Here is an 18,421-nt window from a genome sequence, read left to right on the forward strand (position 1 = left end):
CCTTTCTGTGGACATACTATGTTTTGCAGAGCTACATTTATCTTTCTGATCAATGGGCTCTGATAAATTAATTAGGAGCCAGTGAATGATTGTCCATGCTCTTTCCTCTGTTGCAGACACCTGTGTCTAGAAAGATGGAACTCCAAGTTTTGCAGCGAGAACTCATTTGGTAAGACTGTCCCCTCTGATAACGTGTGAGGCAGAATGTGTACCCAATGAATGTGTGTCTCTAGTGTGAGAGCTCGCAAAGCAGGTATTTATCTGTGCTGGTCGCTATGGGCTGTATTTGATAAGGAATTATAAGAAAAACAGTTCTGAAAAGTATTATCTGTTTGCCAGCAAGAAGGAAAGGAAATAGTTCAGATATTTGGGGTCTTGAATGAGTTAAACCAGTAATTGCTTTCAATCCTAAATGGTAAAAGAGAAAATGTTAAAAGACTTTAAAATTGAGCTGGTTCAAAAACAAACAAACAAACAACTACAACAAAAATAAATAATAGATTTAAACTGAACTTTTACTTATAAAAAGGAATTAATGAGATAAAAATGCCTTACGGTAAAGATCAAACTAAGGGCCTGAGGCCCAGTAATCTTTTCAGTTGGAAAAATAGCTCAGGTAAAAGAGCTTAAGGGTTCCATTCTCTCATCAAATCCAGATAGACTCAAGAAAACTACCAGGTCTTCAAGCAGGGAGAGGTACAGGCACAAGAGTGTAAAGAAATACGGATGAAGTAAGAAGTGTGTTAGGTAAAGAATCATAGCTGTAATTATTGGCACATGGAATTAATTGGAATCCAATAGCTTAGAAAAACCAACAAAGTTTTAAGAGAGTTGTATTGCTTAAGAAACTGTGAGCCTGCACTAAAAGTGTTTGAGACTCTAAAACAAGGTGTCCAATCTTTTGGCTTCCCTGGGCCAAATTGGAAGAAGAATTGTCTAACTAACTAACACTAGTGATAGCTGATAAGCAAAACCAAAAAACAAAAAACAAACAAAAACCAAAAAAAAAAAAAAAAACCTCATAATGTTTAAGAAAGTTTACAAATTTGTGTTAGGCTGCATTCAAAGCTGCCCTGGGCGGCTTGCTAGAACACCTCTCGGGCCCTGGGTAGGAAGTAGGCTAAGAAAACTTCATATTCTCTAGGATCTATTTTATATGAGCCCAAGAAGGGAGAAAGGAAAGGACAAATATCTCCCTGAGGGTGGAGACAGAAGACACAGAGAACAAGAACCAAGTTGAATCCTCCAGGAGAGCAGAGTCCGGGCCTCGTGAAGGTAGGGGGCTCAAAAAACGTCTGCCTGGAAGGAATTCAAAATTTTTCAACAACAGGGACTCCTGTTTCCTTTTTCAGTTACGAGATGTGTAAGTGCCAGATAACTTGTCATTTTAGTTGCTAGGTTTCCAAAGCTATGGGAGCTACCTATAGACTTGACATAGAGAGTACAGTATGCAGTAGGCCCTTTGTGTCCAAGGATTCAACCAACTGTGGATGGAAAATATTTTTTTAAAACCCAATAAAAACAATATAACAATAAAAACTAATGTAAATAAAACAATATAGTATTAACTATTTACATAGTATTTACATTGTATTAGGTGTTGTAAGTAATATAAAGAGGATTTAAAGTATATGGAAGGATATGTATAAGTTATGTGCAAATACTGCACCATTTTATATCAGCGATTTGAGCATCTGTGGATTTGATATCTATGGGGGTCCTGGAACCAAGCCCCCATGGATACGGAAGGACAATTGTATCACTCAGAGATTCTGAATTCTGGACTTTGAGCTCAATGCCATGACTAAGGAAGACCACGGGGTTTTCTCTCTTAAGAGGGGAGGTGAGTATAATTGTCATACATATCTATACCAGAGGGAGACTGCACTGAATATTTGGAGAAACAAAAGGGTAAATTGTGGCAGATACTACCAGTCCTTAGCAATATTTCCAGTTCTCCTTTTTCACTCCTCTAGTCAGTAGGCCGGAGCTAGATGACTGGTCCCGTAGCCCAGCTGTGTCTATCAGGAGGCAATGCATGATTTCCCAGCCCAAAGTACATGAGAGATGATGGACCCATTTCCCACATTCTCCTCCTCTTCCACAGTGAACCCGGAGCTTTGAGTTGAGATGGGGGTGCCATAAGATTGAAGTACTCTGAAAAACAGAGCTTAAAGGCTTTTAACGGTAAAAGTGCAGTCCAAATTCTTAATTTGTTTTTGTTGTTGTTTTTGTTGTGGAGGGCATCTATCCAAAAGCTTTCAGGACACACATGGACTTTACACGAGCAAGGAAAAAAATGTGTGTTTAGATACTGAGATGTTAGTGTTTTTGATAATATAGCCTGATCTCATAGATACATTTATCTTAGACCATTCTATGCTAAATACATACATTCACACAGACAAACATATGTGCATACATATCTAATGGTTAGTTAAAAGAAAATACATTTCAACTTTTAAACCAAGAAAATGTAAGTAAATATTTAACTTATCTCAAGTGAAGACTTTACACATAATGTCGTGAAAACAACACAAGTGAAAAAGTAGATCTGACTACTTGCAAATAACACTTTTGAATATCAGAAATATCAACAACTAAATGAAAATTAATGACATGCTGGGGGAAAACATTTTTGCAATAGAGGGTTTATGTCCTAATATATAAGAGGCTCTTAAAAATGAGTATCTTAAAATATCAGCATCACACACACACACACACACACACACACACACACAAAGACAAAGAATATAAACATAATTCTTCCAATTTATAAAAACAGAAATACAGACAGATATCTTCCAAAGCTATCAGAATTTGAACCAGTGATGAGGAGCACATTTGCTTTCCTGCCCAATTAACAGTCATAGAAGATCACCTGAACTGCCCCTGGGGTGTGGATATGCACCCTGAAAATATATGGCATACCAGAGCATACTTGGATGTGTATATACATAATTGTGAGAAATGTGAAAATAAATTGTTTTAGATTTTAATATTTTTCCTTATGTCTAACTTTCTTTAAGCACCAATAATTTTTAAAAATATAAAAATATTATAAGTATTTGTGTGAGGCAAGAGGAATATTGTTGGGTCTTCTAGTTACAAACCATAGGATCTTAGAGATAACAATGAACATTCCCAAAAGCTCCCATTTCGGAAGTTTTTGGTTGATGGCATGACCCTTGAAGGGATCTGACTTCCTGAGAGAGTGACTCATAAATAATTACTCCTTTTTATGATACAAATATTTTTGAAGAACAGCTAAAGTCTTCATTAAAAAAGCATTATGCTCCTATGAGATTTCCCCATGCCTAAGATTAATATCACAGTTGAGGAGACCTGAGTATTTTTTTTTACCTTACAATTGTACATAAATAATGATTTTGTGCAGTGCCATAGGTTAAATGCATATCATGAAATTCACTTTCCTCCCGATTGCCATTTCTGTCACTTAATTCAATGAAAGTCCACAAAAATACAGTATGACTCAGAATATTGGAGCTGTGGCTAATCAAGAAAAGTTCATTCAAAATTGATTTTCTTTCAGGAATCCTTGATATTCTTCATTCCAATTGTTCACCTCTACTGTAGGGCTCAGTAAACACTTAAGGAAGTTGCCGTGCACTGCAGCCTGCCGGAGACATGAAGGAATGTACGGGAGGATAATCGCAACATCATCAACCCAATTCTCCAAGGTAGCTGGCCAATAATGCTGTTCTAATTGAATAACTTATCCACAGCTATTTCCCCTGGGAAAGCCGAAGGCTCAGCCTAGGCAAAGAGGCAGATGGTGCCACATATACAATGAAACCTGTAATTTTCTCTTGCCATTGGACATGTTAACAGTGGGCTGTTTCTGCTTATTCCTTGGTATTTTATTTTAATAGTCCCTTCCCAAATTATAATGTACAATGAAGGAGTCAAAGACGGACTCAGTGATACATATCATATTTAATTTATCATACCTCTAGCTCACTGAACAACTCACTTGGTAGTCAGCAGCAGTATATGTCAGGGACAGGTGCAAGCTGAAAAGAAAGCAACAGAAAAGGACCCAGTGAAAACCAAAATGGGAGATGAGTCTTCAGGGTGGCATGGCATTCACTAGCAGCAAAGTGTGCAATATCAAACACATTCTAATTCTGATTTTTTTAACAGTAATTTGCCATGGGACAGGCACACCCCATGTGTTTGGGAAGACAATGGGAAGGTTCTGTTTTCTGCTCCAAGACTGATTCAACCAGTTGGATCTGGAAGGGGATAAAGGGCTGTGTGGCTGCTTGATTTTCATTGTCTAGTGGCAGCCAAAATTGGAAAAGAGAGAAGTGCAGACTTTAAAGACAAGCAGCGACAGCTCATCAGCAGTCTAACAACACGACAGATGACAGGCCCAGAGGCACACCCAGGGCCGCCAGCCCATCACCCTGTGCAGGATGTCAAAGAGCAGCTGCAGCAAAGGAAGAAGATCATCCAGACTTAAATGTTTGGGCCTTGCTAAGACCACAGAGTCTTTGTGCTTTGGAAACAGTCCTCCATACAAAGACCCCTTCCTGGGAAAGAGTGGAAAGAAACCAAGGTGGAATGGATACAAGAGAAAGGAGACCATGCTAATATTCTTGTGCAATGCTTCCTGGGCAGAAATTATGTCATAAAGGATGTTCCATTCTGCAAAGCTATGTCTCTCTCTGTGGTTTGCTTTAGAGGAGGGGCCTTTCATAGCTGTAGTGAGTCAGGGGGCCCTTGCTGATGTTCATCAGATATGCCAAGGCACAGGAAGAAAGCATTGAGGTCACAGGGCAGCTCAGGTCCGCCTGTGGTAATTGAAAACAGGTGACGAGATTGGGTTGATTTTATTTTGGAAAAGTGAATTAGTGCTGCACCACTCGGACACAGCTAATTCATGAAGCCTCTGGTTTGTATTAGACACCCAACATGCCTTTCAGAAAGAAATGACACAACAATTAATGTGTCAAATAATAATGTGCCACTCGGAGAAAGATAATTGTACCCATCGTCAGGTAGTTATTAGGTCGAACGAATGCTCATCCTTTCAAAGGCAACAGCATCTATTCACTCTGGCATCCTACTGTAAGTACAGTATTGTGTTCATAATCACACAGACTGAAGCCAGGAACACTGGGTTTTATCTGATTTTTCTCCATTTGGAATTGTACTCCGATGATTCCCTAAACAGCAAACTCAGTCATGTGAAACACAAATGAGTGTGATGAAAGACAGATTGTTATACTGCAGGAGAGGCTTTCTGTGCTTTTCACATAATATAGAGCATGAGGACTGTTCCCAAGAAGGTTTAAGCACATGTAACAAAAACTACCAGACCTGAGTTTGCTCATGTGTAAATGATAGTCTTTCCTTCTGGTGATTTAATGCATGAGGACATCAATCAGTCACATCATGGCCTCAGAAGTCCTTGTTCAATTTCTGATGCCATAACTTACTCGATGTGGGATTTGGACAAGTCATTTAACTTCACTGCAATTCTGTTTCCCTCATTTGAAAAATAGAAATAGAAGAGCCTGCTGTATATTTAGATCCACATCTGTTGGGAGGTCAAAGAAGAAAGAATATGAAAAGTTGTTTGTAAATATAAAGAACCATGTAAATATAAGACATTGTTTTATTAATGCTCCAGATCAATTACCGTTCAGTGAATGATAAAATGTGATATCTTTTCAACAGAGACAGTTTTACTTAAGAAAAACTAGGCAATGGCTTCTGTCCTTACAAATGAAAAACTTCATAATAAATGGGGGCTCTCAAGACCACCTGGTCAAAACTGAACTAAATACTCACTTCATTCAACCAAGAATGAGTAACTGAAATACATGATTATTATATATGCATATGCTTCTGTTTCATCTACTCAGGCATGCTTGTGATGAGATATGAAAAATTAGCCATCTTTAGAAGGAAAGAAATATTGTATTTGGGGGTATTTCTTCTGTACAGACAATTGGCCTGGTTATTGTCTAAAGGTATTTAAAATTAATAAAATGCAATTTTATGCTACATAAAATATTCAAAGCAACGATATTTCAAGGTATAGCTTCTATACCTTGTCCTCCCCTGAAGATGCATTCTCAACCGATATCTTGACTATATGGACAACAAATCGTAAAAGAAAAATGTATAGTGTGGTGTTTGACCTTGAGTAGCTTATGATAGACATTCATACCTGTAAAGAGATCTCGTTACGGGAAACAAACTAATATATGACAAACAGATAATTAAAGTAAGCAGTACTGAGACAGAGAAGAGTTGGTGACTTAGCCTGTTGAAGATAGACACTTTGCTAATTAGGATTAAAAAATATAGGCATATCTGCTCTAAGTATAAATATTGCCAAAAAACTCTTGTATTCTGTAAAAGAATACCTAAAAACAAACAGAGCTGACAGGCAAAATAAGATTGGCGGTGTGAGCCCCACTTGAAATCTTTTTGTAATTCTATCTTGAAAGTATTATTCCATTATATCCATCTTTAGATAATTAATTGAAGTAAATCACTAAGTCCGGTCCACTTCAAGAAGAAAGGGATTAAGAGAGAATTTGGGGGCTATCTTTGAAGCCATCACAGGCTATCTCTTAGAGGTAAAGGAGTGTTTAAGGAAGAGAAGACAACATAAATGGAGAGGCCCAAGAGTTGGTTCTTGGGATCATTAGATAATGGCAGCCACAGAGAGAGGCAGTGGCAATAATAATGAACAATCCAGCATAAGCCATGTCCTCTCTTCCTGGAGGACAGAGAGAGGTGTTGGCAGTGGTCTTAGGTTTTAAGTGTGAAAATAAGTAATTCAAAATCTAAGCTGTTGGAATTATAAATTATTTTGAGCCTTAAAGGAATGTGATTACAAGGCCTGAGTTACATGGCAGGCAGCTGCAACCTAAGCAACTGTAATCTGTGTTCCTCTGATTATAGATTAGCCTTCTTCCTTACCTACATTGTTTTGTAAAATGCTGTAAATGACTAAAGGGCACCAGGGAAGCCTCCTTCCCTCTTCACCCTTGATCTTCATTATAGATTAACTTCCCTCTTACCTTTCTCACACAAAGAACTCATGGCTATCACATTGTCTTAAGATGAAATGTTAAATACACTTTTACAGTGGAAAGAACATGAAAGCCAACCCTACGGAAAAGAAAACAACCTAATTAAATTGTTGTAACTCATAAACCAGCCTTGTATATAAAATGTTATAATCTTACTAAACTTCTTTGTTTTCTGCCTGTATAAGCAAGAACTTAACTTTTGTCTTTGGGGCACTGACCTCATTTATCTGAAGTCTGTGTCTCCTAGATGGCAATTCCCAGGTTTTCACTCAAATAAAGTTTAAAACCGGATTCTAATCCTTTTGATTATTTCAGATTGACAGAAGCAACTTGGGAGATGGGGTGGCAGGTCAGAGTCTCTTGAATTGTTTGGTAATTCCTGGCATAATTCTAAGGTATAAGCCAGCTGCTGTTTTGTCAAGTTATTCCCTGGAAAATGATCATTGTATTAAATACATGTACCATTTTAAAATAGCAAATAATGATACGAAGGATGATTTTCTTAGGCCTGATCATCTCTTTCAGGCTTTGTGGTACTCATGCTTGCCATGAAAAACTATCCTAGAGAGTTATCCGCTGTCCTGAGGTCCCTACATCATGTCTTCCTCCCAAGAATCATCCCCTATCCCCTGAGGTTTTCACATTTCCTCCTACTCCTGTGGAGATCTTTGTAATATTCTGATCTCTTATTTCACCTCCACTGATTTTTATTTCCTCTGCAGTACCTTCACACATTTCCATAGGGCCATGGTCATATATATTGTACATGAGTAATTCTTGGGATAATACCAAGTCCAGGGCCCTACCCCAGACAATTAATTCAGACTCTCTGATTATTCTAACGGGCAGCTAGAATTGAGAAACCCTAATCTCCGAAATCTCGATTTTAAGCATCCTATCCCCCAGCCATTACTTTCTACTCATTCTCATTCAAACACCCTCAGCCCCATTTCAATTATTTTTTAACCTTATAATGACCTCTAATCCACTGACACTTTGACAATTCATCTCTCTTCTCTTGTCCTCACCTTTTATGTACTACACTATAGTTCGACACTACATAGCCACTTCTATTCAGGGTTCATAATATCCTGGTCATTCTATTTATTATGCATGCCTCATAAAATTTCAACTTTGGTTAAATTAACTACCCACTTAGTTCATGTTGGCATTCAAGCAGCAGAATATTGCCAAGGAAAATCACACAAGTATGTAGAATGGTCTTATTTCAAATTATTATCAAAAGTTCATATGGACCCTTGACATTGCAAGATGTCTCTCTACACTTTCCTAGTTATATAACTTTCCTGATTCTTCTAGATGATTATGATATACCACCTGTATAGTGGGTTGAATGGTATCCTCCAAAATACGTCCAAGTCCTAACTCCCAGTACCTGTGAATTTGACCTTTTGGGAAAATAGGGTCTTCTTGCAGGTATAATTAAAGATCTCAGAATGAAATGATCCTGGATTTAGGGTGTGCACTATATACAATGACAGGTGGCCTTATAAGAGATAGGAAAGGAAAATTGGAAACACAGAGGCCTAGGGAAGACTGCTATGTGAAAACAAAAACAAATTAGAGTTACGTTGCCACAAACCAAGGGATGCCAGGAGCTATCAAAGACTGGGATAGACAAGAGACGATTCTTCCACAGAGTCTTCAGAGGGGGGCGTGGCCATTCCAACACCTTGATTTTGGACGTCTGGCTTCCAGAATTGTCACAGAATAAATTTTAGTTGCTTTTAGCCTCTCAGTTTGTGGAATTTGCTATGGTGGTAGGAAACAAATACAACCTTTCATCTCAAAACTCCAATCCCTTCCTTTTCTCTAACTCCCCACCTTTGCCCCCACTCCCTGGATGAGTTGCATTTATTAATAAAATAGATGCAATCAGATGAAAACAATCTCTTGTTCCCACCAACCCCATATACCCACCTACATTTGTAGACACCATCTGCCTTTTCTTGCTTTGGGGTTCCTCTTCTGTCAAAGGACCCCTGTCCACTAATTTTTTTTATTCAACTATTATTGGGTGCAAGGGTAATTGCAGTTTTTGCCATTGAAAGTAATGGCAAAACTACAATTACTTTGGCACCAACCTAATAATATATGCCCAGTTACCCCCTCCTCTGCCCTGTACTATCACCAGTTGTCTACTAAATCATTTCTATTGGCTTAAAAACATGCCTTGATATTGTCTGTCTTAAAAGTGTATGTGTGTGTGCGTGTTTGTATAGCACATACTTTTGACCTTGACTTCATACCCCTCTCCAAATACTATTTTCTGCGCTCCCCTGACAGTTCCACTCCTTAAAAGAACTGTTCATATTTATTATTTCTACTTTCTCACTTCCCCTTTTCTGCCCAATTTATTTTGATCAAGTTTTTCTTTCTACCACTTCACTGAAAGACCTCCTATAATGATCTCTAATGTCTCGCATTTTGCTAAACCCAATGGCTAATTCTCTGTTTTCATTTTACTCAAACTTGCAGCAGTTGATGTAGTTCTCCACTTGCTCCTGTCACTTCCTGCTTCAGGCATTTGTAAATCTGACCTGTTATTATTGCCATGACAAGTTGAAATAATTGGGGAATGACACTTTTTTGAGGGGCTAGTAATTCTCACTTTTGTCTTTGTGCTTTTTGTTGTGTCTATTTAAAGCTTGATAGAGGGTTTGGGATTGATTGTTTTGCTTTTATTACAGTCATGTTCATGGACCAAATGTTCTAGGAACAAAAGGACATTAGACATGGCCTGGAAAGCCACAGTCTAGGACCAAAATAATTTAAGCAAAAATTGAATCTTTATTAGCAGGGGTTCACTGATGAGACATAAACATAAATTAAGATTGCTAAATACTGTAAATAAGGAAACTATCTATACTTTTCATATCTGTTATGCTTGTTTTTCTGTTTTAGTGGCAGATAAAGAATGAGAGATTCCATGCAAGTTCCCAGAGTAAGATTCTAAGTTGGGAACACATAGCTTAGTATCCAGAGTAGGGCTCACCTGCGGGTGATTTTATGATGCCAGATGTGAGACTTAGAAGAGAATCTGGTTTAACATGAATGTTTCTAAGTATTGTCCTGAATATGACAACTGAAGACTGGTAGGAATCCAGATTAGTACTCAGAGGGAGCAGGAGTAGAGCTGCATGAAGGTGATTTGTGTCTTTGCTTATGAATATGGATTCTCCCCAGGGAGAGTTGGAGAAGGCTAAAGCAAACAATGAAGAAAGAAAAAGAGGGGGAGAGAGGACACAACAGGCACTGGCCACCAACAGACAAATAAATTGGTGTTTAAATATCCCTGCTCCTTTTCCTCCCTGGAGGGATAATGTTCCCTGTACTTTCCCCATGGGACTAATGGGATTCTCCATGTGACCATTGGAGGCAGACTTAATCATGCCCTCTTCCCCACTCCCCGCTCAAGTTCCTGTGTTTCCCAAATAACTTCATGCACGCAAAGTTTTGTTTCAGGGTCTGTTATGGAGGACTGAATACTGAGACCCCACCTAAGCTGATGAATGTCCTGGTACCAGGAGAGGGTATATACATGCTATGGGTCAAAATTCAAATGTTAAAATTCTACCTTGCAGTACTTCAGAATGTGACCTTATTTGGAAATGGGGTTGTTTGCAGATGTAATTAGTTAAGATTAAAGTGGACCAATAATTCAATAGGACTGGAGTCCTTACAAAAAGGAGGCTATTTAGACACAGAGATAGACATGCACACTGGAAGAATGCCATGTGAACGCAAAGGCAGAGATCAGAGTTGCTATGTGTTGCATTGTATACCCCTACAATTTTTACGCTAAAGCCCTAACCTTTGAGGTGACTGTATTTGGAGATAGGTCCTACATGGAAGTAATGAAAGTTATAAGAGTTCATAAGGGTGGGGCCCTAATCCCTAACTAATTACATCTGCAAACAACTGCATTTCTAATCCCCAATTAATTACATCTGCAATTCTACCGCAAGGTAGAATTTTAACATTTGAATTTTGACCCAATTGAATTTCTCCTGGGACCCTCTCCTGGGACCAGGAGATCCTGGGACCAGGACATCTGACAGTTTAGGTGATGTCTCAGTATTCATGCCTCCTTAGTTCTTTTAAGGATCTGTGTCCTGAAAAGAAGAGACACTATAAAAAGGGCTCTCTCTCTCTTTCTCCCTCTCTCTCTCTCATTCCCTGCCCCACAACCATTTCACTACCATGTGAGGACACAATGAGATGGCAGCCATCTACAAACAAAGAATACAGCCCACACCAGAACTGGAATCAACCCATACCTTGATCTTGAGACTTTTCAGTCTCCAGATCTGTGAGAAATTTATTTCTGGGGTTTAAGCCACCCAGTCTGTAGTATTTTGTTCTGGCAGCTTGAGCTGATTAATGCAAGGGTGATGAGTCTACAAGCCAAGAAATGCCAAAGATTGCCAGAAAACCACCAAAAGCTAGGAGACAGGCATAGTATAGAGGTTGCTCATGGCCCTCAGAAGGAACCAACCTTGCTGACACCTTGATCTTGGACTTCTAGCCTCAGAAATGTGAGACAATAAGTTTCTGTTGTTTAAGCCACCAGGTTTGTGGAACTTTATAAGAGCAGCCCTACTAAATTAATATAACACATAACTGAAAGGTCATGGTGGTGGACAGACCTTAGACATTCTCTGTGGCCTTCAGCCCACCTGGGCCTGTGTTTGAGTGCGTATCTACAGGAAAGCCAGAAACTGGAGTCAGATCTGAAACCTATTCCTGAGGACAGGATGTATGTCTGTTGTAGCCTAGACTTTGGCTGTGGGTTTTCTTATAACATTACCCCTGTCCCCTCTTTTCATATGTGGGGCTTTTATCTTATTCCTTATTGTTTTCCTCATTACTCCCTTAGCAATATAGTATATGGAAATAACAGGACTTAGGAATTACAGCAAATTCCTTTAAGTAAATCTTTTACTTTCTTAAAAAACATAGACATACATTTGATGCTCACCTCGAGTCGGATTTCCTTGACCTTCAAGGAGAGATAATCGCAAACTGAACTTCTAAAGAAAATCCTTTACACACAAAAATGAAATAAGTAAGTTAATTAAAACTTAATGAATATAAATACATAATTTAGGTTCTGCAGCAGAAAAAAAGCCTTGGAATTGGCACCAGAATATTTGGATTCTAAGACTTACTTTGCTCTACCAGTTAAGTAAATTTCAAAAGTCAATCTCCTTTCCTAAGAGACTCATTTCTTCATCTACACAATGATGAAATAGGGCTTGGTTACCTCTAAAGCACATAGGCTTTTTACAGCTCCAGTATTCCTCTGATTTCTGTGATTCATTCTCACCTGTGCCAGGCTTTGCTCCTGGCAGGACTGGGGACCATGAAACTGATGAAGCCATGGAGTAAAACCAGGTGGGGATGGAAATCTCTGGCTCTCCTGCATAATTCACATGCCAGGCCCAACCAACATAAATGCATTTGCCAGTAATGACCTTGTGGAGAGTGTTCAAATGCTGAACATTTACACTCATAGATTTTTCTCATTATTATTTTCAGCCTCACTGCACGTTTTGTTTCAATTTGTTTTAAAAATTGTTTTGGAACATGTTCTATTACTAGAAACTTTGACAGTATTGGCAATCATGGTAGCATTCTCTCCCACACTGATTTAATGTGGAGTTAACCTCTTTCCAGAGCATTTACCTAGTGCAGATGTGTGAGCTCTGTTTTTCTCTGATTCCAAAATCAGTTTTTCTCTCCTTAGATGCAATGGCCCAAAGAACTGGTTGGGATTTGAATAGTCTTTCTTCTAAGGTTCTTTGACTCTATTATCATTAAAAATAATTATGAAATAAAATTATATGTTCATTGTATTCCATAAAAACATAGTCTTTCATCGTTAGATTTGTCAGCATTAGAATTGAGTGAAATAGATCAAACCAATGACATTTCAGAGACTTCATGAATGAGGTGGAGTTGGTTTGGGTTTTAAATGGGTTTTCTATTTAAGGACAGTAATGAAGGAAGGCATTATTGAAGAAGAACCAACGTGAGCAAAAATGAAATGAGAAAGGTACGGGCCATATTCCAAGACATATCCAGCTCTCTACTTTGGGCCACATTAAAAAGGACTTTAAAGTAACTATTTAATGGGTTTTCTTTTGGAATGATGAAAATGTTTTGGAACTAGAGTAGAGGTGCTGTTTGTATACCACTGTGAATATACTGAATGCCATTGAGTTATTCATTTTAAAATAATTACTTTTATGTTTTGTGAATCGTACTTCAAAAATAAAAAGAAAAGAAAAGAAAAAAAAAAGCAAGAAAGACTTCAAAGGCAAGTCCTATATGTTTTTCTGCTTAATCTGACAAGCAGTGTGGGCCCTCTGAAGTCTATGAAAACTGAGAATTCACATGATCAAAAAAACAAAGAAAATGGTAACAGTTTAGGGGACAAATTGCATAGGGAGATATATGAGGTGGAGAGATCAGCTACATGGTTATTAAAATAGTCTACCTGGTAGCTTAAAACTCAGGGTTATCTTTTCTTTGAATATGTTTTTGTGCAAATTTCCAGACATATATGAAGTTAGAGAAAACAGTTTAATAAATTGCATGTACATATCACTCAGCTTCAAATAATTTTTAACATGTTCCTAAGCTGATTCCCTCCCACTCCTCTACCCCACCCCCAACTCACCTCCACACACATTTTGCTTCACTTTATTCCCTGGAGTACTTTAAGGCAAACTCTAGACATCCTATCATTTCATCAGAAACAAACAAACAAAACTTGAGAATACATATTAAACTTAGAAGGACATTTTTCTTTCTCCTTCTTCTTCTTCCCATTATGATACAGTACACCTAAGAGAAATATGGGCCTATTTTAATACCATTCAATGTTTTCCTGATTGTATCAAAGATAAATCTGAACAGTCAGGTTGTTCTAGTTAGATCTAAATGAGGACCATATATTGTATTTAGTCATTATATTTCCTAAAGTTTTTTTTTTTAATCCCACAAATAGCATCCTGATCTTATTTTGTGTATGCCATTGATTTGTTGGAGAAAATGTGTCATCCACCTTGCTGAATCCTCCACATTCTGAGTGTGGCTGCTTGCTGCTGGAGGATTCCATCTTGGGCCAGTGGAAACCATCTTCACATTGGATCTTGTTTCCTACTGACGTGCAAGTGGTATTGAGAGACGATCAAGGATCTGGAGTGCTCATTGTTATTGGTTTTCAATATTTCTAGGCATTTTTAAGAAAACAGAGCTAAATATACATGTGTGTACAAGAAAAAAATGAGTTTCTAGTGATACTTACAATCAAATTTAAGATAGCATTGTTTTACTTAATTTTGTTGATTGAATGTATTATCTCTTGTAATGAAAAATTGTAGTTTTTAATTTAATTAATGTACTTATTCATAAAATAGTTTTGAAATAGGTATTAATATAATATCCCTACTAACAATAAGACTACTGAAAGTAGCTTGCATTTTCATTGTCAGGAGCCATCTTTGATATCCCATTTTTCAAATTACTCACATGGGTGGTATATCAATTTCTTTTGACTTAATGTGTTATCAATTCTTCTGGACCAGATTATTTCAATAGTCTCATAATCTATCTCTCTCCATCCCAACCTCCCCTTCCAAGATATTTTCTACATTTCTGCCAGAGGTATATTTCTAAAGCACATATTGGATTAAAACAAACAAGCAAAAACAAACCAAACTTCAAAGGCATCTCATTATCTGCTCAATGAACTCCAGACTTCTTTCCCTGCAGGTTAAGGTTCTCCTCTGCAGGGTCATGTGAAATCGTCATAGACTCCAGCTTTCAGAACTCCTCTTAAGACTTCTGCCCCTGTGGACACAGAACTCAGCACTCCTGTGCATCCACCATAGAATGTCCTATATATAGGAGAGACAGTAAAAGGCACCAATATCACAAGGCCTTGAGAAAATAACTTAAAAATATCTTGTTAGATGTAGCTGTCTTTTTTAAATCCTTAAGTCTCTTTTTGACTTTTCTTGATTTTTTTCCCTCCTTTGACCCTCTTTCCAAACATACTTAATCTCACTGACTCCTCTGAATTTTTTCTTGAATTTTTTAAAAATGGAAATGCATTTTTACCTCCTCCCTTATACAGAATAATTAATTCTTTCTCAGTTCACACCTTGACATACTTATATCTGCAAATCTATTAATACATGTAGTAAAACAATGATATTTCCCAATAATAGGACTTATTATCCTTGCAGTTTAGCAGACATATTTTATGACTTAAATACATCTTTTTGCTTTTCACTCACCCTTCTATGACTTCTTTATATTTTATGTAGCTAGTTGCTCAGAAATGAAAGTGTTCTCTTTTTTTTTTTTTAACACAAGGTTTATCCCAAACTGCCTTGCCTGTGTTTTATTCTAACATTATCCCACATTCCAGTGAGGCAAACTCATTTACTTTTTTCTTTTTACTTCTATGATATTAAAACTTACCTAATTGGATTGCATTTTCCCATTATTTCCACCAACTGAAATCCCAATGATTCAAATTTCTGCTTATATGCCATCCTCTTCATGAATTTTTTTTCCTGTTCTGATTTCAACCGAGCATTGTCCTCTGAGAATTCCAGAAGAGTTTATCTATGCCCCACTTAGGTCATTTACGTTATTGTGTCTGGAATTATATTTGTCTATGTCCACACGTCTCCATTATGAGGGTACATTTGGCCCTGGGGAAGACTTAATTTTATTCACATTAGGGTTATCTAGCAACTTAGTAAATTATATGTTGAAATAAAGAATGCAACTTACTGTTACCCACATTTAGACAACCAAAATATCATCTATACTCCCATTATGTCTTCTGAAATTCAATAATGACCTATAAAAAAGGATAATATAAAAGGAGAGGGAACATTTCTGAGAACCCAATGCATTTTATAGATATTTTATAGATCCTCTTTCTAGAAAAACAGCATATTTCCCACAGTTTACAATCAATTGCATGGTTGCACTTGTTTCTTTTTGGTGCCTCGGTGGAGCTAGAGAACTACTGTTCCCCGTGATATTTCTATTTCCATGTCTGGGATGTTTAACTCGTCCCCATGTTCTGTCTATTTAATTGTTCCTCCATTTGTAATTAGTGTGACTAGTGACAGTTCCTAAAGATAATTCCATTACAAAAGGAGAGTTTATGTATTGGAAAAATGTGTTCCACCCAACAAACTACAGATATGCATTATAGAACTGAATCTTATTGAATCCTCACTGAAGTGTGTGTATGTGTATGTTTGAGTGGTGTACTGCTAGATATTGTCATTCATGTCAGGTACTGAGCGACAAATAAAAGAAAGCAGAACCAGTTGGTACCTGAGAAAGTGTGGGTTATGTGCAGATGTGCAAAAAAAAATCATGCATAAAATAAACTGTTAATAAATGTAATTATTCCACTGTTTCCCCTTGTATGTCTTCTCCTCAGGGAACTATGAAAAAGCCAGATGCTGATCTGGGAAATGTCCAAGAATTATTCTTTTGAAAAATATTAACACTCCATTACAAAAGGTCTTGCGGGGAATTATACTGAAACTCAGTTCCTGATGACTATAAATGTTTAGAAGCAGCAACATATTGGAGCAAAACTTGCAATTTGAGGGTGAGCATTATGCAATTGATTAGGAAAAATGTGAGCTTTGAAATTGTCTTTAAGTATAATTCTACTTCCAATGGTACAGATAGGCCTTTTCCTGTGATTGGAGGTGTAAGCGCTTTCTGTAAACTCCCTCTCACTAGTTAAACATAAGAGAGGTGCTGTTGGTATAGTTCTTGGCATGGGGTAACTGCCCAAGTCACACTGCTCCTTCTGGGACAGCTGGCACAGTTGGTAGTAAATGCCACTCTTGCTGCATACCTCAGATCCCATGTAAACTGTGGTACCATCTTCTCTATCTGCTGGGCATTAGTGAATTCATAAATTTGATTTGATTCAAAGGTGTAGAAAAGAAGAGACCATTTCTCCTTTCTTGCTAAAGGTAGAATTCCCCTGTGATCATAGTGCTATGATGGTGAAGGTGGGGCAGGAGTAATGCTGAAACACACCTGTTATTTTATGGAAGTTTAGCACTCGGTGCTTTTGCGATGGCAATTATGGCATATGGTTTAGTGCCTTGACATAGTAAGAACTTACAAATGTTTTTGGGATTAGAAGATTGTTTGGAAGTTTCAATGAATATCCCTGACTTACAAAATGGAATAAAATGATAACATCAAGCTTCAGTGCCAGGGGAGATCTTGGAGTGGAATTTTTAAAGTAATAGGACAGAAGACTTCTGGTGACAGTGGCCCTATGCACACTGGAGCCAGACCTGTGCTGTACAGTAAAGGAATTTACAGTATGGTTTAACTCCACACTAAAGGATCAAAACATAAGGGGTAGGCACTATAATATGTCTATAAGGTGGGATGGGATGATATGTCTAACTCTGTTTTCCATTATGCAAAAGAAACATATCAACAGAAAGAACGTTATGAAAGCAGTAAGAAAGCTAGAATAATGTTCATGCAAAATGAACCACCTGGTTCTTATGAAGAACTACCCACCCACTAAATTACCTTGGGTTCTATGCAGTAGAGTTGGCTTGCAGGACAAACATAGTTGCTTAGATATATTTATAAAAATGTACCATTTGGATGAAGAAAAAAATTAAATATTCAAATGTATGAGTGATTTCAATCTGAAAAACACGAAGGCTGTTTTTGTCATGGGGTGATTTAAACTATATCTGACCCAGAGCCATTCTTAAAAGTATGTGGTGAAGGAGGCCAATCCTGATTAGTTAATTAGACAGGGGATAACAACAGAAGAAAATTGTGTACTAAAAAAAAAATCAAGCTTAGAGGGAGAGATTTTTAACTACTGTATAACCACTCCTATTTAGCAGAAAAGAAGATTTTTAACTTCAGGAGGATATGCACTAGATGCCAGAATGAACCACGAGAAATTTCCCTGGTGAACAAACTTAGGACTGAGAGAAAAGATAAGAAAGTTATGGTTCCTCTGAATTATCAGCTCAAATCTTTTTAATCTGCCCAAATTGAAAATATTTGTATACTGCTGAGATGTTGGGCTAAGATTCCCTGAGTTTGCCCTTTTTATGCTTCTAAATAATTGGTTGTTTTAGAATTTGCCATGCAGTAGTGCATCAAATTTGCTTGTATGTCTTCTTTGTTCAAGAAGCTATCATGTGGTTAAGGAAAGTGTATGTCTGGATTTCTTTGTAATCCCAACACTGAGTTCAGTGACTGATATTTACAAGCTACAAAAT

General features: G+C 37.5%; 1 long non-coding RNA gene across 1 annotated transcript; it reads left to right on the top strand.

The window, feature by feature from the left end:
- The first annotated feature begins 1,781 nt into the window (after nt 1-1,781).
- LOC101134192 (uncharacterized) lies at nt 1,782-7,200 on the top strand. Its single transcript, XR_176128.3, has 3 exons — nt 1,782-1,843; nt 3,554-3,701; nt 4,165-7,200. It is a non-coding gene; the product is annotated as an uncharacterized lncRNA (long non-coding RNA).
- Nucleotides 7,201-18,421: the final 11,221 nt, after the last annotated feature.

This window comes from Gorilla gorilla, chromosome 14 (genome assembly GCF_029281585.2).
Source record: "Gorilla gorilla gorilla isolate KB3781 chromosome 14, NHGRI_mGorGor1-v2.1_pri, whole genome shotgun sequence".
NCBI lineage: Eukaryota > Metazoa > Chordata > Mammalia > Primates > Hominidae > Gorilla > Gorilla gorilla.